At 38.7% G+C, this 20,597-nt stretch overlaps 1 long non-coding RNA gene across 1 annotated transcript; it reads right to left on the bottom strand.

Moving 5' to 3' along the window:
* Positions 1 to 322: 322 nt before the first annotated feature.
* On the bottom strand, positions 323 to 20,450 carry LOC105740444. The gene is made up of 3 exons (XR_001116491.2): positions 20,207 to 20,450; positions 9,106 to 9,288; positions 323 to 1,547 (listed from the first exon to the last, which is right to left on the bottom strand). It is a non-coding gene; the product is annotated as an uncharacterized LOC105740444 (long non-coding RNA).
* Between the last annotated feature and the right edge of the window lie 147 nt (positions 20,451 to 20,597).

Genomic DNA, 20,597 nt, shown 5'->3' with positions numbered 1-20,597 from the left:
ACCCACAAATCTCTTAAGTGCAGCCTTTCTCCATGCTTGCCTGGATCTTACAACCAAATTTCTGAGTCTTCTCAACTATTCCTACTAAATCTCAGCCTCTTTAGTGAATCCTCAAATACCTCTTACTTTCTCTTTCTTTCCCTTGTCTCTGATAATCATCTTTATTCCTGTCCTCATATCCCCAGGCTCTGGCAGAGTTTATTGCTTAATTCTGTGTAGTTATCGCAGTAACAATGGGCTGCCAATTACACACACACACACACACACACACACACACACTCAAAGAGCAATAATTGCTTTAGGTTTAAATATATTTACTTAATTGTGATCTAAGGTCAGTTTTTATTTTTCTCTTAACCTGATTTGTCTCAAAGTAATTCACAGATAGATCTTAGTCTCTAAGGTAAAAATCAAATGACACAATATGTGTAAAGCATCTAGCACAGTGTGTGGTACAATGTGAATATTCACCAGGACAAAAATATTATTAATAGTAGAAACAGTTTTTTCATTCATGATAAGTGAATTTTCTAGGTCCAAATTTTAGGGCAACCCTTACTACAGCACTGGAATGAGAGAAGCGTTCCATGGATGGCTTTTTTTAAAAAATCATGTTTCCTATATAAAAGCACTAAGTCCAAAACCCCTCCAATAGCAAAACACTCCAGGTCATTGCTGTCCTATAGACATTTCTGCAGTAATGAAAATGTTCTATATCTGGGCTCTCCAGTATGGTAGCCAATGGCCACATGTGGCTATTGAACACTTTGTATGTGGCCTATGTGGCTGAGGACCTGAATTCCTAATCTCAACCACCTGAAATTTAAATTTAATTGCATGTGATTAGCAGATATAATATTAAAGAGCCCAGTTCAACAAAGATCATCTTGACTAACAGATGTTTATTAACAATATTGTCCCTTATTCTCTGCATACTTATTAGGTTGCATATTGCACTTTTATTGTAACCATCTATTTGATTTTCCCCTTCAATGCTGCAGCACTTATTCATTTTAACCAGCTGTCTCCTGCATCAAATTCTTGGAGTAATTAGCATCTAGAAATGAAAGTTACCTTTGACCCTTCATAACAGTTGTAAGATTATGCCCCTCTGGAGAAACAATCCCTACGGATGACCTGTTTGCACAGCTCTTCGTTTAGTGGTTTCAGTGTGAACTGTGAATGCTTGATACCTTGGCATACCAAAGGGATGCAAATACTGTGTCCAAGGGCATCCTGCCAGGGTTGTGTGCAGGTCACCCTGACCCAGACAGAAAGCTACAGATACCATGGCACATAACCTGGGTCCTTATTGAAGGAGTAGTTTTAAGAAATTAGCCAATCTTTTTATAATAGAGAGTTCTCCCAAGGCTTGATAAATGTTTATGCTCCTTGGGCCATCCGAATGGCAAATGACTTCCTTAACTTTGATAAATGCATTCCTCTGCTGTAATGATGAAAGTCACATGCTCTGTTGGAAAAGATCTAGCCAGCGAACAATGGATGCTAATACCAACATCCTGGAAATATTGATCCTCTTGAAGGCCCTGCCAAGGATAAGAAATACCTTTTAAGTTTTGTATATTTATAGATTCCAATAAATATTTTTTTCCAAGAATCAGGAACAATTTACATGTTTAAAGAACAAGATGGTTCTAGTGTAATCTTTTGTTAGAAGGTAGTATATTTGTGTTATAGATTCAAAATGATTTTTTAAATATTTACTTGTTTCGGTAGTTATTTGTGTTTTATCTATAAGTCTCTTACATGATATATCACTGTCACAGGAAATATTTGTAATAATTACATAGGGAAAATCCACTAAATTTTCAGGTTTATTTAACTAAAAAAAGCTGGTTGAGGACTTTAGAGAAAAGAATAAAGAAAACAAAATGCAAAATAAAAAAATCAGTTAAAAACAAAATATAGTACTCTTATGCCTAACTAAACATTTATAAATTGGAAAAACATTGAATTTTGTATATTCCAAGTTATTGGGCAACTGAGGTGGGAAAATGGCTTGAGACAAATATGTACTTTAGCAATTAGTAAATATTTCAGCTTCCTGGTATTTATTCCTACCTGAATGGTAAAAGAATCTGAAAGTTTGTTGTAGGTTATTACACATACAGCAATTGTATACCAGTCACTGACATATACCCAATTATATACCCAATTAGATTGATTGAGTACTCTAAAACTCTGAGATCACTATAGTAGATTAGATTATTACTTAGGAAATATTTACTCTCTCCTTGCTTTCATTGGAAGAGCACACTGCTCACTCCATTGTTTTGGGGCTTGACTGGTGATAGCCAATGAAAAGTGATATTGTGCCAGTTCTGAGTATAAGCTTTCTGAAGTGTCACATGTTTCCACTTAGGACTCTCAACAGAAGTAAAACATGTGTCAGTTGACCACACTAAGACATATGGGAGAGACCTACAGCCAACTTACAGACTGAAATACAACCACCCAGCTGAGCCCATACCAGCTGAACCATATTCTACTTGCTGTTCTGTGAACATGAGAATATGTTCATTGTTTCATGTCACTGAGATTTTCTGGTTGTTGTTTATGGTGGCAATAAGTTCCTGATACATTGGGGGTGAGTCACTTAAAATAGTATGCCTTTCTGTATCATACGCACTGCTCCAGATCTGTGCTCTTCACTTTCATCTGCTCCCCTTCACAGGTTCTACAGAGCTGCTCCTTCCAACTCCACGAATAGCCCTGCTCTGGCAGTTTCACTACCACATTGAAGATTGTTAAAAATACAAATTCTCAGGGCTCCCCCAGACCCTGTAGGGGTGGGGCTCAGGGGTCTGTTTTTAACAAGTTCTGCAGGTAATTCAATACACACATTAGGTTGGCCACAGTTTGCCAGGACTGTTTTGATCTTAGCAGAGTCAATGCTGAGAAACTCCTTGGATGGTTGATCACTCTGTGAAAACCTATGCAGTAGCTTACTGTATTAGTCCATTTTCATGCTGCTGATAAAGACATACCTGAGACTGGGCAATTTACGAAAGAAAGAGGTTTATTGGACTTAACAGTTCCATGTGGCCAGAGAGGCCTCACAAACATGGCAGAAGGTGAAAGTCATGTCTCACATGGCAGCAGACAAGAGAAGAGCTGTGCAGGGAAACTCTCCTTTTTAAAACCATCAGATCTTGTGAGATTTATTCACTATCACAAGAACAGCATGAGAAAGGCCCAGCCCCCCCATGAGTCTATTACCTCCCACTGGGTCCCTCCTACAACACATGTAAATTTAAGATGATATTTGGGTGAGGACACAGCCAAACCATATCATTCTGCCCCAGAACTGTCCCAAATCTCACGTCCTCACATTTCAAAACTAATCATGTCTTTCCAACAGTCCCCCAAAATCTTAACTAATTTCAGCATTAACTCAAAAGTCCAGAGTCCAAAGTCTTATTTTAGACAAGGCAAGTCCTTTCTGCCTATGAGCCTGCAAAATTAAAAGGAAGCCTGTTACTTCCTAGATACAATGGAGGTACAGGCATTGGCCAAAAACAGCCATTCCAAAGGGAGAAATTGGCCAAAACAAAGGGGCTACAGGCCTCACGCAAGTCTGAAATCCAGTGGGGCAATCAAATCTTAAAGCTCCAAAATGGTCTCCTTTGACTCCATGTCTCACATCCAGGTCATGCTGATGCAAGAGGTGGGTTCCCATGGTCTTGAGCAGCTGTGCCTCTGGCTTTGCAGGGTACAGTCTCCCTCCTGGCTGCTTTCACTGGCTGGCATTGACTGTCTGTGGCTTTTCCAGGTGCACAGTGCAAGCTCTTACTGGATCTACCATTCTGAGGTCTAGAGGACAGTGGCCCTCCTCTCACAGCTCCACTAGGGAGTACCCCAGTAGGGACTCTGTGTGAGGGCTCCAAACCCACATTTTTCTTCTGCACTTCCCTAGCAGAGGTTCTCCATGAGGGCCCCACCCCTGCAGCAAACTTCTGTGTGGGCATCCAGGCATTTCCATACATCTTCTGAAATCTAGGTGGAAGTTCCCAAATCTCAATTCTTGACTTCTGTGCACCTGCAGGCTCAATGCCACATGGAAGCTGCCAATGCTTGGGGCTTCCACTCTCTGAAGCAACAGGCCAAGCTGTACCTTGGCCTCTTTTAGTCATGGCTGGAACAGCTGGGACATAGGGCACCAAGTCCCTAGACTGCACACAGCAGAGGGACCTTGGGCCCAGCCCATGAAACCATTTTTTCCTCCTAACCTGCAGGCCTGCGATGGGAGGGGCTGCTGCAAATGTCTCTGACATGCCCTGGAGACATTTTCCCCATTGTCTTGGTGATTAACATTCAGCTCCTCGTTACTTATGCAAATTTCTGCAGCCTGCTTGAATTTCTCCCCAGAAAATGGTATTTTCTTTTCTATTGCATTGCCAGGGTGCAATTTTTTTAAACTTTTATGATCTGTTTCCCTTTTAAAACTGAATGCCTTTAATAGCACCCAAGTCACATCTTGAATGGTTTCCTGCTTACCACAATGAGATACCATCTCACACCAGTTAGAATGGCCATCATTAAAAAGTCAGGAAACAACAGGTGCTGGAGAGGATGTGAAGAAATAGGAACACTTTTACACTGTTGGTGGGACTGTAAACTAGTTCAACCATTGTGGAAGTCAGTGTGGCGATTCCTCAGGGATCTAGAACTAGAAATACCATTTGACCCAGCCATCCCATTACTGGGTATATACCCAAAGGACTATAAATCATGCTGCTATAAAGACACATGCACACGTATGTTTATTGTGGCACTATTCACAATAGCAAAGACTTGGAACCAACCCAAATGTCCAACAACAATGGACTGGATTAAGAATATGTGGCACATATACACCATGGAATACTATGCAGCCATAAAAAAGGATGAGTTCATGTCCTTTCTAGGGACATGGATGAAACTGGAAATCATCATTCTCAGTAAACTATCTCAAGGACAAAAAACCAAACACCGCATGTTCTCACTCATAGATGGGAATTGAACAATGAGAACACATGGACACAGGAAGGGGAACATCACACTCCGGGGACTGTTTTGGGGTGGGGGGAGGGGGGAGGGACAGCATTAGGAGATATACCTAATGCTAAATGACGAGTTAATGGGTGCAGCACACCAACATGGCACATGGATACATGTGTAACAAACCTGCACATTGTGCACATGTACCCTAAACTTACAGTATAATAATAACAAAATAAAATAAATTAAAAAAGAAAAAAAATCACTGAGCTAAGTGAAATAAGCCAAACACAAAGGACAAATATCACATGGTCCACTGATATGAAATAACTAGAACAGGCAAAATCACAGAGACGTAAAGTGGATTAGAAGTTACTAGGGGCTGGGGTGAGGGGAGAGTGGGGAGTTATTGCTCAGTGGTTACAGAGTTTGTATCTGGAGTGATGAAAACATTTTAAAAATAGTGATCATGGTTGCACAACACTGAATGTAATTAATGCTATTAGGCACTTCAAATTGTTAAAATGGCAAATTTTAGTTTATATATTTTTTATTAAATACCACCATAAAAAGCTCAAGTTTAATTTAAAAAAAAAGAAATTTCTTCCATCAGATACCCTAAATCATCTGTCTCAAGTTCAATGTTCCACAAATCTCTAGGGCAGAGCAAAATGCTCCCAGTCTCTTTGCTGAAACATAGCAAGAGTCAGCTTTGCTCTAGTTCCCAAGAAGTTCTTCATCTCCATCTGAGACCATCTTAGCCTGGATTTCATTGTCCATATAACTATCAGCCTTTTGGGCAAAGCCATTAAACAAGTGTCTAGAAAGTTCCAAACTTTCCCACATTTTCCTGTCTTCTTCTGAGCCCTCCAGACTCTTCCCACCTCTGTCTGTTACCCAGTTCCAAAGTTGCTTCTATATTTTTGGGTATCTATAGTAGTGCCCCACTCTACTGGTACAAATTTACTGTATTAGTCCATTTTCATGCTGCTGATAAAGACAGACCCAAGACAGGGCAATTTATGAAAGAAAGAGGTTTACTGGACTTAGAGTTCCACATGGCTGGGGAGGCCTCACAATCATGGCAGAAGGTGAAAGTCATGTCTCACATGGCGGCAGACAAGAGAAGAGCTCGTGCAGCGAAACTCCCCTTTTTAAAAACCATCAAATCACATGAGACTTATTCACTATCATGAGAGCAGCATGAGAAAGACTAGTCCTCATGATTCAACTACCTCTTACGGGGTCGCTGTCACAACATGTGGATATACAAGATGATATTTGGCTGGAGACACAGTCAAACCATATCACCTACAATGGTGGGACTTCTGCAGTCTTAGGAAGACACAGCTTTCCCAAAAACTTTATTCTGAAAATTGAAGTTGATATGTCTTGCCTTTGGCTATTACCAAACAGAAATTTGTCTCACTAAGTTGTAAATCTTTACAGGAAGAGAAGATGTTGAGTGTTCCCAAGTGGTGTGTATTGCTTCATGATAAAAGCAGCCTTTTTAGATAGAAGGGAGCAAGGATTTGTAAGTTTCTAATAGAAGCTGTATTTGTACAGTATAAGTAGATGAGATTTTCAGATTCTTGCCTATGAGCCAGTCTTTGCACTGAGCATTGGAACAGGGGCTAGAGACAGTTTGGGGTCAGACAAACATAATGAAGAAAAAACACTAAACACATATGTTTAATACTTAACAATTTCCCTACTCCAGCTCTTACTTTCCTACGTACCTTTCTCCTTCTTCAGAAGCAAAATGTGGTCCCTTTGTTCCAATTTACTTAAGAAGCTGTAGAATTAACTTACGTTCTACTGCACATTGGGTATGTAATTCCCTGTCTAGGTGAAGCTGTGGTACGTTGTGATTTCAGGGTTCTTTCTTTTAGTTAACCTCTCTTACCCTCAGTTGAAGCCCATCAGACTTTGAAGCCCATGGCAACCCAACCAGCTTTGAGTAGAATCCACCTAAGAGTTCACCTTGTGCCCTGAAGTTCTGCATATGTGCAAGACCCACAGGAAGGCCAGGATCAGAGGGACCTGAGAGAGCCTCAACAGGGCTGCAGGAACATCGTGTAATTTACCCAAACCATCTGCAAGTGACATAAATACCAGCCGCTTAGAACACCTGCACCAGATGACTCAGCATCAAGTTGGGAAGCCAGTATGGGGTTGATATAAAAGAAAACAAAAACTTCAGTGACTGGAGCAAAACAAATCATCACATTTTGGCACCAGCTGTACTGGAAAAAAAAAGGAAAGAAACAAAATGATTTAGCAAATTTTAGTCCACTTCCAATCAGAGGGATCTGCCAGCTGGAAGTGTCAAAGTTTGCATTACCAGGTGTGAGTAAGGGAAAGGGTTAAAAGAAAAAACAAACTGTAAGAAAGATTAAAGCCAAGAAACCTCCAATAGTAGTTTCAGGATACCAGATAAAGAACAGCTGCTTAAGACACAATACGTTGATTATGACCTAGAAGGAATGGAGAAAGAGGGGCCCTTTGATAGTTAAGAGCAAGGGAGCAGGTGTGGACGTTACATGTGCCGCGCCATAGCCAGCAAGCCCAGGAGGTTCTGTTGGGTTCTTCCTCTCAGCTATGAAGGGAGCTGTTTATTTAGACACAATCCTTCAAAAACTATCAGAAAGTCCCTCTGCAACCCCAGCCACCACAAAGAAGGCCTTCCATACAATTTCAAGACATGAATATACCTTCAATAGGAAAAGAAAAACATGATTGCCTGTAAGCTATTCTAATGAGGCCGTTTCTGGAATTTCAATTACCCTGAGATGCCTCCTGTTTATGGCATTGACCTTGTATTTTCTTTGGTAGACAGGAGGGATGTAATGAATGGAGGGCACACCGCTTTGTGCCTCATCCACCAGATGAATGGCCACAGATATTCTTGGCATCTGAAGTGGCCCAGGTGGTCCCTCTGGCCTGATTTCTTTGGCCAGTTTTCCTTTCTCATCTGGGAATTTTGACCCTCCTGCTTTCCAACTAATTGTATCATATTATCTCCTTTCTGTTTAAGACTATTCTCTCAGCAAAAAGTTGCAAAAACTCAGATTATTAGGATAAAAAGTCTCAATTAACCTCTGACCTTGCTTCAGTGCCTGCGGCCCGGAGTTATTCCTTACACCTCATTGTGGGCCCATTAACAGGTTGTCTAAAAACAAAACAACACACACACACAAAAACTGTTTTGACCAGGCTGTAATTGCTGCTAAGTGACACTTAACAATGGCTCTCTTGTACTATTGCTAACTGGACAGTGTGGGCTACTCTGACCAAGCCTAGACAGTGAGATTTACTTGTCATAAGGGCCTCCCTGTATCTCTTTAAGTGCTTTGTCCAGCAACTCCCTTGATTGAAGGGTGGTCATTTTTTGGATTGCCAGAACCGACAACGTGGCACAAAGCATGAAAGACAACTCCCACGGAGGACCACGAAAGCCTTCCTCCCCTCCTGCTGCAAATATAATTAGTTTATGTTAGCTGGAAAAGGTCAGAGGTTGTCAAAGGGTAGCAAAGTCTTTGTTTTTAGGCAAGATAGTGGAATAATTGCTTGATGCTCAGATCTGCAGGTGCTGTAAGGAGCTCATTTGGGCTTGGCAGCCTGCAGGGAAAGCTGATTTCCTCTGGAAAACCATGGAATTCCTCATGACAGAATCTATTTGCTGTGACAGGAGTGATTATGCATTCATGGCCTCAGCACAATACCTGCCACACTCTGCCCTCACCTTACCCCATTTTCACACACTCCAGGCATTGAGCCCCTTTCTTCTCTTTCTTTATGAGAACAGCCGAGGCATGAGCAGACAGACCAACCTGGTTGATTTCATGTGAGGGAATGTCTAGGGTGTCTTAGGAAGCAGAGAAGAGAGAAAAACCTCATGGAGCAATTTATTCAAGATAAAGGAGAAATAAAAAAATGAAAAGGAGAAAAAGATACATTGCCATGAAAAACAGTTAAATGTCACAGTAGGTTTTAAGTGGAAGAATGAAGAGTGAGGAATGAGGAAATTCTTTAAAAAGTGGGTTTGCTTCAAATATGCTCCATCTTTCCCCATGCTAATCACCTTCATTTTGTTTTGCTTACCTGTCTCAAGACAGGAGCACATTGCAATGAGATCCCCAATTAAAACAGATTGCAATATCTTTAAAAACCAAGGTAAGCTCTCTGCACTTATTCTGCAGCGCACTCACTTTGGCTGAGGTGAAGTCCTTTTCCAGTTAGTCTGTGGATGTTTTACATATATGACAAGGTCATGCATCCAGCCATCTGTTGAGAAAGCTAAGGAAAGTGACTATAGAGCCAGATAAACCAGATACTCTTGTACTTGCTGGTTGTGTGAACTTGGGCAAGGCATTCAACTTCTTTATTACACAGTTGAATTTGAAGAAGTTCAACTGTGGAATGAGAATAATAATGCCTTATTATATTTCTTGCCCAATTGATCTAAGGTTCAAATATTGCATCTCAAATTTCCCATTTTACCACCCAGTTTACATGTGATCAATCTAACGTGGGTTATGGATTTAGTATTTTTCAAATCCTTGTTGCTGATGGCTTGGGCCAAGGTCACCTCCCTGATTGGAAACCTAAGCCCTGGGGGCTCTCATTAAACCCTAGACTGTGAAATTGAAAGATTGGACTTGATAACTATTGTGCCCTTGAACAGTCCACATGACAAGACTTGCACTGTTTCTTTCTACTCCTCAGCTCTGTACTTTTACCTGGAATCTCTATAAAGGTCCTCCAATTATTTGCAAACCTGACATTTCTTTGGCCTCTGCATAAATTATTCAGAAAGTAGAATTTGGATTAATGTAGAATTTTAAACACATATAAATGAGATGAGATCAATACCAAGGGCACACTCAAATTACCCATATCTTGACCAGTAAAATGGCTCACGTGACTAACTTAGACAGGTTTTAGCTTTGTGGTGGCAATGATAAAAAGCTCAGTACCCTGCTGCTACTTCAGAAATAACATGTCTAAAAACAGACTTACCACTGCCCCCAAAACACCAGCTTCCTTTCCGAAATGTTTCAGGTCTGCCAAAGCCCACATCTTGTCCTAGAAGTCCATGCTGAAGGGGTCATGAGGTTGGATGACATCTATATATATGGAGTTGTATGTAGTTAGAAATATGGCATTGTAGATATGTGAGAAAGATAACATCGTTGGTCTTACGAATTTGAGAGTTATAAGCATATAGTCTTAAAGAAAATGTGGATGAATGCAAAATACAAGTTAGTGGTGATCTCTGGGGAGAGACAAGGGCTGCACATTTTTATTTTGAAAGGCAACCATATTTATAAAGCTTTTTATTGTGAGATATATGGCATTCATATATAACATATGTATGTGATTTTTGAAAAAATAATAAAACATATCAACCAGATTATGGAAGATTACCAATAACTTTGAAGATTATCCCTCAATTATCCTCCCCATATGTAACACCTTGGGTGATGGTAGCCAGGGAGGATTTGTGACTAAAATGAAATTTGACCTAAAATTGTTCCAAAGGTATAGATACAAATATAGAAAAGAAACACTCAAATTTTTAAAATGTATTTAAGGAAAGGCAAAAGTGTACAATTTATTCATTTTTCTACTCTAAAAATATCAATTGGGTGACAGAATGTTAATGATAAATAAGAGAATACACCACTGCTTTCATATAGTTTATATTCTAAGAGATACAAAATGACCAAACAAAATAATCAGAGAAAATGTTTTCTCAGAAAGTAATGAAATATGATGGCTTGATAGACTTCATCTTGAGTAGAGAGATGACAGTTGGAATAGAACAGTCAAGAAAGACTATTTGAAAAGATCACATTTAGACAGAAGCTAAATGATGAGAAACTGCTTTGTATAATTATAATGGAAAACATGCATTAACTTGTAGAGAATGTGAGGTTTCCACATAAAAGGACAGAAGAATACAATTATGAATTTTATTTGGGGGTCATATTATAGATAATAGTCAGGTAACAATGCTACTAGCCATAATATAGTGTCACCAAGTGCTATTTAGCACATTTTCAAATGCCTGTGTTAATTTGACTAACACTTCATTCCCCTATTTGCTTGAGATTTTCTATTTTGAAATATCTCATTTGCCTGTACAAAGCCTATTTATTTTATAAATGTACAGGTAGTATTTAGCCATATAAACTCACTTATCTGGTTCTTGGTGATGAAGGAAGGTGCATCTAAATTTGTAAAAGTGGTGTATCTACTATAGCTCTTTATTTGTATTTATATTTTGGGTTGTTTCAGAACCCAAAGAGAAATTTCCTAAACCATAAGATGGGAAGATTAGTGATGGAAATAGAAATCACAGAAGTATAATTGACCTAGGCATGACTACATCCAGGGGTTCAAACAGAAGGTACCAGGGCTCAGTCTCCTGTCATCTTTCAGCTCAGCGTTCATCTGCATTGACTTAGCTTTTGGAGAGAATTTCCCTACATATTGACTGTGAGCTTCTTGTCTGGTAGTTTAAGAACTTTCACTTTCCAATAGTTTCTAGAGTTTCCCTGGATTGGATTTCAATTTACTGCCAAAAGTCATATGTCCAACATTGAATAGCTCATTGTGACCAAGGTAATAAAATACATTGCTGGGGCTAAGAATACAGAAGAGACGTTTTGCACAAGAAAATCAAGATCCACTTGTAAAATTTTGGTGAAATCTATTCTGAGTAGGTACACATAACAGCTACTGACTACAGCAATGGTTCTCAAACTGTTTTTCCTATTCCAAGAGTGTCAGCATCATCGGTTAGAAATGAAAATTCTTGCTCTAACCTAGAAGCAGTAAGTCAGAAACTCTAGTGATGGACCCAATAACTTATGCCTTAGCAAGTCACTCATGTAATTCTAATCCACATGAAACTTTGAGAATCATTGTTTTACACCATCATACTTAGAACAAAATACATAGCCCTTTCCATGATCTGTAAAGACATATATGAAATGGTCCTCTTCTACCTCTCAGACCTCATGCTGTATAATTTCCATCTTTCTCACTTTGTCTTCTTTTTATTACTCAACATTCTTAGTAGCTGTCATCTCACAGCATTTGTGTGTGCTGTTGCCTCTGTCTAAAGTGTTCTTCAGGTGGCTCGCTATTCTCATAACTATGGTATCCCTTCAAAAGCCATCTCTCGGAAGCCTGACTACACCAACGTATCCCTCTCTTAACCCATACACCTCTATTACATTTTATTACTTCTGTTTTATATCATAATTTAATATTAGCTTACTCATTGGTATATATATTCATTGAGACAAATATTAATATAGATCATTGATTTTTGGTTTCTCTGTTCAATATTCCTAGAATGTCACCACTGTGTGAGCAGGAGTACAGAGTTGGCATTTGGCTCTAATAGCCTTAGTACTTAAAACCATTCCTGCATGGAGAAGGTGCTCACTGAATACTTACAGAATGATTTACTAAATAATTCATTGAATATACTGTGGTGGTTCCTGCTGCTCCACCATCTCTGCCAGTCATCAAATGAGGTAACAGAAAAGCTGAGTTATTAAGGATGGTAGGGGGTGGGATGTCCCAGAGAGAAGAAAGTACTAAAACCACAAGCACAGTGTCTAGTGATTCAAATTGATGGGGCTCAATTTATCAAAAAACACACAAAAACTATCCTGCCTTTCCAGCCATGAAGACCACATCCTTTCAAATGGCTGTGCTAAAAGATAAAAGGGAGGAATTATCCCTTTCAGAAAATAGGGTAGAATGTTTAACTGAAGGTTTTCCTTCATTTGCAGTGCATTTTCATAGATTATAGGATACCACTAGCTTGGGAGAGAAGGATGGCAGGATAACTTATTTTAAACAATGTAAAAACTGAGGAATTTGATCCAAGATTCAAGTCAGAAGAATACTATACAAGGAAGTAACTAAAATGGAAACTTAGGGATGTAGATAAATATTCCTATGTGGGTGAGAATAAATAGATTTCCAAATAAATGTTTGAGAATAAAAATAACAAATTGTCTTAAAATAGTCTTCAAAATTGATTTATGCTAAGAACTCACAAATATCATCATGACCCTTCAACTGTAGCATGTGCCTGTGTGTGGTTTCCTAGAAATAGTTTCAGCAGTCCTCAAAGAGTGACACAAAGTATCACTTGGCATTCAAAATTTATTTCACCATCTATTTGTCCTTGTAGATATTCCCACATTTTTGATATTACAGAAACCTAGGTGGTCAGTCATTGTTCTTAATTGTTCCAAATATGTGTCACAATTCATTTTTGAATAACTCTTGAAGTGGAGTAAATGGATGAATAAAAATTCATCAATAAGCTTAACCCTCCCTTTCTCCATTAGTTTCAACAACCTCTTCAGAAAAATAATTTAGAAGTTTAATATACAAGTTGTCAAATTGAATTCCATAAACTTAAGCTTGGTGCATCCCTTTGGCTTAGTGAAAGAAGCATCTATGATAACATTTTTAATTTGTTAGCACCGTAGATTTGGAGGATAAAACCTTATGAGGCAGAAAGGGATGCTCTCTCATTTGTCTGCTTTATAGAAAGGAAACTGAGTTTATGCAACATCCGAACTCATTTAAAGTTAGTAGCTAAGCTGTGACTAGAACCCAGGTACCCTGCCCCATGTTTTCCTGTCATTATTACAAAAAAGATTTATAAGCCACAAATTAGACAAAACTAAACAAAAACAACAAAACAAATAAACTAAAACCAAGATTAAATTACAGTGGATTGACAGAAAACCAGGCAAAGCCAAGTTAGCCAATTTAAACCTGAGTTTAACTTACAACACAACAGGAAGGTAGAAAGTGTGGGCTCCAGACGAAGACAGCCAACATTTCAATTCTGGCTCAACCACCTGGACAGTTTTTCATCTCTGTGTGCCTCAGTTTCCTCATCTGGAAAATGGATTAATATTAATACCAACTTTACAGGCTTCTTATGAGGAAGTAACGATATAAGTGTTGAGAAAAAGAGCCCTGAACAAAGAAAGTGCATCAAAAGCATTTTGTTATTCACTAAGTTTAGTCTAAAATTCCTATTTTACCAATTGAGAATGAGAATTATTGAACAGAATGTTTTAACCATTTAGGTTTTCTCTTTTCTTTAGTGAAAGAGAGTGTCTCACCCTGTCATGCAGACTGAAGTGCAGTGGCATGATCATGGTTGGTTGATTGCAGCCTCGACTTCTGGGCTCAAGTGATCCTCCCACCTCAGCCTCCTGAGTAGTTGGGTCCGCAGGCATGTGCCACCATACTTAGACTTTTTTTTTTTTTTTTTTTTTTTTTTTTTTAGAGAAATAGGGATCTTCTATGTTGCCCGGGCTTGTCTCCAACTCCTGAGCTCAAATGATCTTCCAGCCTTGGCCTCCCAAAGTGCTGGGATTACAGGTGCGAACTGCCTCTTCAAGCCCAGTAATTTAGCTTTAATCTTCACCAAGGACAGAAATAAATACCAAAGAAGCTATCCAACAGGTGAAAGAATGTCCATCTGTTGCCCTAACCTGGAATTACAGCTGTAAAATATCAGTCTTCTACTGACTACAAGCAATGTTGCACCTTCAGTGATTTCATGGGAAGAAACCTTGCAGTTAAGAATCAGATAGACTTGCATTTTCCAAATTAACAATATTAAAATGTAAATAGTCAAAATAATAAGGACATGAAAATCTGCTTATAACTAAAGAGGCTACAAACTTACATGCATTCAAAGAAGTGTCTCCCTTCTTTGTTACATATCTTGCCCTTTCTTTCTGTCACACTTAAGAACTCACCCACTATTTCCATTTTTTTTGTGTGTGTATTACTGATTATTTTAAAAGGAATGCCAGGTACACATGTGGGAGATCTTTCTTATAATAAAATTGGATTGGAAAAAGCAAAACTATGAATGTTTAGCAAAAACAGACTTTGAAAGGAAACTCAACTTTTTTATTAATGTTTCCTTGGGCATTTTTCTAAAATCAGCCTTGTCTCTGCATAATATTTTTCTTGGTTGGGTAGAGGCTGGTTAACATATTCATTATTTTTTTAATGTACTATGCTGCTATTTGCAGCTTCAGGTAGTTAATATTTGTGTTTAAGCTTTGCCGTTCAAATGGGAAAATCCACCCTAAACAGCATTGCTGAACAGCATGAAGGAATCCTTCGAAACAGGAGGTCCCTTTCCTGAATACCAATCAGTGTGGCTTTCCTCTGTGGCTGAGAGAGGAAGCACTGACCAATGTTTGCACTCCACTATGTCCTGCATGTCACAAGCTTAATTTCTAACACTGGCCACCTTGTCGGCAGAATTTCCGGATGGTAGAATGAATTGAACCTCTGAAGAAGGACGGCGCTACTGTGTCTCTGGATGACGTCAACATCTTCTGGGACAACAGCATGAAAAAGCGAAATATAATCAGAAGGATCCTGGCTCAAGATTACCTCAGAGAGTGTGGGTGTGTAAATATGATAGGCCAGCACTACAAGAAAAATCATTAATGTTTGCTAACATGCAAGGCTTGAGTTAATGGGCAAGTATGAGTAGAAGACAGCAAAAGACCTTTGAATAATAACTAAAGAGGCTTTATTGACACCTCCAACTTCACATAAGCAAATTTAGATTGCAATGATCATTTTCTAGCATTTACTGTATATCAAGTCCATATCTCCTAGGTTGTTTAATACTGAGAATGGATATAAATTAATCAGGAAAATAGGAAGAGAAAAACTCAGGATCAGAAAGGCTGAAGTATACTTTTCCAAGATATAACAATTTATTCATTTTTTCCCAAATGTATTAATTAAGCATTTACAATGCCCCTACCAGGACAGACATGATTATGAGCCAGACAAAACTAGGACATGAATTCAAGTTTTGTGCAATATCACATACTGTTTAATTTTCACTTCAATTAGTTCCTTCGATTATCTTCTAGACACATTAATGTAATAAGTTATAATTGCTAACACTCATGTTATACTTAAAAGGATAAATATATGCCATATTTAGTTTCATGTTTTTTCTTATATGTTTTCTCTTTTTTTCTCTCATATGAAAAAGAAAGTAAATAACAATGTTATCCCTGTATAATCCCTATGTGTTACCTCTCATTCTCTCCACAATATTTAATTATTTTCCTTCAAGGACTCTGAGTTCAGCAAGTGTGAGAATGGTTTCTGTCCTTCCCAGGACAGAAAAGATGTAGTAAATTAAAAGATGAAAAATATAAGCTCAGTATCATAATGCTGGATGTGTGAGGAGGAGTAACTAGGAGTTTAGCAGATAAATGTGGGGAAAGTGAACAGGACAGAGATGGAGTTACTGTCAGGAGGCATTGGCCTCTTGCCAGTGAACCACTGAGATGACAGAGAGGAAGGGTGAATGTTGCTCTGTTGCCTTCTCCTACCATTTTGTTCCTTAACACATTTCCTTTCCCAACTTTGTCATTCTCTGTCCTGTTCTGGAACATCTGTACCCAGTTTGGCTAGGCAACTTTATATGACATGGCATCGCTACTCATTCCAAAACTGTATGTATTCTCAACAAAGAAAAGTTGTAGTTTCCTCCATCTTGCCTTTCTTACAACCCAGAGTTTGTTGGTTGTTTGTTTTTATAATAGCCCATATGTTTCAAGGTTGAGAGAAAATCTTGATGGCATTTTTGCTTCCGTTCGCTGCATCTAGTTCATTAACCCTTCTCCCCAATAACAACAACTATATTAATTCAGACCATAAAATGCAGCTCTTGCATCCTGTGTTGTTTGGCTATATTATATTTCCCTTTCCCCACACTTAACTGCTTAACTCCTGGTTACTGCCTCTCGCACATTCAGCACTAGACTTAGATTTTTCATCTTTTCATTTATTACAAGAATGACTCAACACTCTCCTCTTCCCTGACTGTATTTCCTTTGCCTTCTCCTTTTACTAGCTTTACCTCAGCTCCCTACTCAAACTGCCACTTCTTAGACCTTGTTATCTCATAAAATTGTTCTATCTGAAAACTTCAGGCACCCTCTTCCTGACTGCAACCCCCTCTTTGTCAATATTATGGTTTAAACTATTTTCATTATAAGTAACTTTTGGCTTCACAAGCCCCCCTTTTTCCATTCTCCCACACCTTCACTTGCCTCGTTAGCCAGTGGATACTTTAAAATGGCTTTACATCAATAACAGCCTTACTTATATCTTACATGGTCTTGCTTATCTGTCTTTCTGCACTTTCTTCATACATTCTAGCAATTCCCACATATAGTTTAAAACATCTTTTTGGTGTTCTACTTAAGCAATCAAATGTTGCTGGAGAAATCCACACAACGGAGCTGTTGGATTCCACTATCCAATGAAGTTAAATTATGTGAATGTGCTCTTAATACTATTGGTGACTTGTAGATTGATTGCATTAAGAGTCTCAATTCCTTGTCATTCGCTGTATTCATATCCACTTGCCACGTGACTTTATTGTTTCTCCCACTGCAGAGAAGATCTCCTTCCCCATTCTTTGATCCTGAATATGGGTAGGTGACTTGGTTTGGCCAATAGAATTAGAATATTAGCAAATATAATGCATGCATATGCTTGAAAATATGCTTGCACCTTCCCACTTCTGCTGCTGCATCTCTGCCTTGACCATGACAACTTCTTGGACTGGCCTGCTAGAGATGAGGGACATGTGGAAAGGAGTCATTTATCTCAGGTGACTCGATGAAGCCAGCCTAGGTCAGTGACAGCCAACCAACCTCAAAATATGCGATAAATCTCAGACAATTCCAGAAGCATTATGAAGCTAATTCACAGAAACACAAATTAAAGAAAAGCCTAGTGTTTTGAGTCACTCACTTTGGGTTGGTTTGTTATGCAGCACTGCTGCAGCAATAGGCAGCTAATACAAAACTCCTGCCTGATTTCTCTGTTATACTTCTGCTCTAATTCCCAATGCAATTTAATATTTTCACCCTCAAAAAATAGCCAAATGCTTTAGAGAGATAATGGAGGCCATATACTGCTAACTCCCTCAACTCACTTCTATGAATTTGGCAAACTTTTCAGCATCCATCCACATTACCCTCTCCTTTGTCTCTCAAATGTCAGTAGAGAGCTAACCCTTTTGCTGTCCATGGAACCTACACTTTAGGTCAAATTTCTTTTTACCATGATCCTTTCTATTTCATGTGTGTTCAGCCTTTCCTTCTTAACATGATATATTTTCTCCTCAACTGATTTCTACCTGGCCTTTAGCCCCTTCCTTCTATGTAAAAGAGTTACCTTGGGTTGCCAGTGACCCCTAGATTAAACGTTTTTCAATTCTCATTTTATTTTACCTGTAAGAATTACTTCGCACTATAGACTACTTGTTGATTCTCAAAATGCTCTTTTCTCTTTGTTTCCATGTCACAAGACTGTTTTGGTTTTCCCCGTACATCTTTGTTTACTTCTATTTTATCTCCACTTCAAATTTAATCTCATTTATCTGGCTAAGAAATGCTATTTCGCAAGGTTTGTTCCTACGCCCTCTTCTTATACTCTACATTTAAACAAAGAGATCCCATCTGGGCCAATGGCTTCAATTGTCACCTCACTATAGATGACTCATGAATTAGTGTCTCTATCACAGACTTTGCCTGTGAACCCCAAACCCATCCGTTCATCTGCCTCTTTGATATCACCGTTTGGGTATCACTAAAGCACCTCATATTTAGTAGTTTCAAAATAAAGTTAATTGTCCTCCTCTCCAACAAATTGACTCTACCCTCAGTGTTTTCTATCTCAGGGAATGACACTATCATCTATATGCTACAAAACCCCAAAATCTAGGAGTTATCCTTTATAACCTTCTATCAAATACAGCCAGCTGCATGCCCTGTAGATTTTGTCTTTTTCACATAACTCAAAGCTGGCTATTCTCTCTCCCTTTAAGGCTATTATCTTATTGCAGGCTAATGTCATTTGTTTTTAAGTTTACTGCCTTACAGTAACCTCACTGCCACCACAGTACACTTGGAATTTCCAAAACATTGCCCTCTTTTTTTTTCCTCTCTTACAAACACACATAGAGACATACACAAACTGGTATACTTAAAACATATCTAAGTCTTCATTTCACGTGGGATAAAGACCAAAACTCTTATGATGACCTGCAAGGCAATGCATGATTGGTCACTCCCAATTTTTACAGCCTAATTTCACACATGTATGCCCCTCTCTGCTGCTTTGCCACTCTGACAATTTCTTCAGTCTCTTGAACTTTCCATGCACCCTTTTGTCATAAGCCAGGTCTTCTGATGATTTCATCAGCTACATTCCCCAGGCATTACTCTGTCTCTGGGCAGAGGCATCACCTCTTATATACCACAGAACCTTCTAGAAGTTGACCACTGATCTGAACTATTCTATGCTTCCTGGTGCAGCAACTTCTTCCCATCATATGCCTTACCTACTCCAGTTCTCTTAGTTTCTTGGTTTCTATATACAGCCAGAGTGTACCATTAAAATATTTGGCACACATTTAAAATCATGAAATATTTTAACTTGTCTCTATTTTTATTTATAAACCCCTGGATCATTCCTACAGAAGTGAACATATAGGACTTTCAAAGAAACCCTTCACACAACCTTTTCTTTTAGTCTTGATACATTCTACAGTGTCAGGGGCTGTATCTATCTTGATCACTGATGCCTTCTCAGCCCTTAGAGCAGTGCCTGGTAGAGTAAGAACCAGTAAACATTTGTTGAATGAAAAAGAAAAGAAAGGATGAGGGAGAAAAGAAAAGAGGAAAGAAGGAAAAAAGAAACTCACATAGGATAAATACCATATTGTGATTTCAGGCTCCAGAATTCAAAGCTCAATAAACATGAGTTAATTCTGCCCATTCAGTTTATAATTACCAAAATAATCTATCCATAAAGAGGAGTGAAATCTGCCCAACCTATACACCCAACTCTTCTTATTGTGGTGTCTATTATTTCATTTAAGAAGAGTATAGATGCATGTTTCATTTAAGAAGAGTATAGATGCATGTTTCATTTAAGAAGAGTATAGATGCATGTTTCATTTAAGAAGAGTATAGATGCATGTTTCATTTAAGAAGAGTATAGATGCATGTTTTTGATGTAGCACTGGCAAGACAGAGTCTGAACTGGCCTCATAAATCTCCAGGAAACGAGGGTGGGTACAAACCTTCAAAGACTGTCTTGGGCTGTGCAGCATGTCCCAACAGCTCCCATCCAGTGCTGCAGCCACTTTGGAATGTAGCTGACCTCATGGAAATGGTTCCGTACCTACATGCTGAGAGTTTCTCCCTTGACCTTTCACTTTCCCTCTCTTTTGATCACTCATGTCACCTTTACATTTTGGCATGCAGTATATTTCTGTGTCTTGGCCTGATTCAACGAATATCTAATTTGTTGCCATGGTTGTGTTTTGGTTGTAGTTCATTGTCAACATTCTGAGAGGTGAGGTCGAGAAATCCAGACAAATTCTTTTGCTCTTCCTTGGTCATGAGATTTTGTGTTTTTGTTGTTCTCGACAGAGTGATGATTTCCAATTAATGCTTCTGACATAATCCAGT

The sequence above is a fragment of the Nomascus leucogenys genome, chromosome 11 (genome assembly GCF_006542625.1).
Source record: "Nomascus leucogenys isolate Asia chromosome 11, Asia_NLE_v1, whole genome shotgun sequence".
Lineage (NCBI taxonomy): Eukaryota > Metazoa > Chordata > Mammalia > Primates > Hylobatidae > Nomascus > Nomascus leucogenys.
The sequence above is the reverse complement of the archived record's forward strand: the minus strand, read 5'-3'. Positions and strand labels throughout refer to the sequence as shown.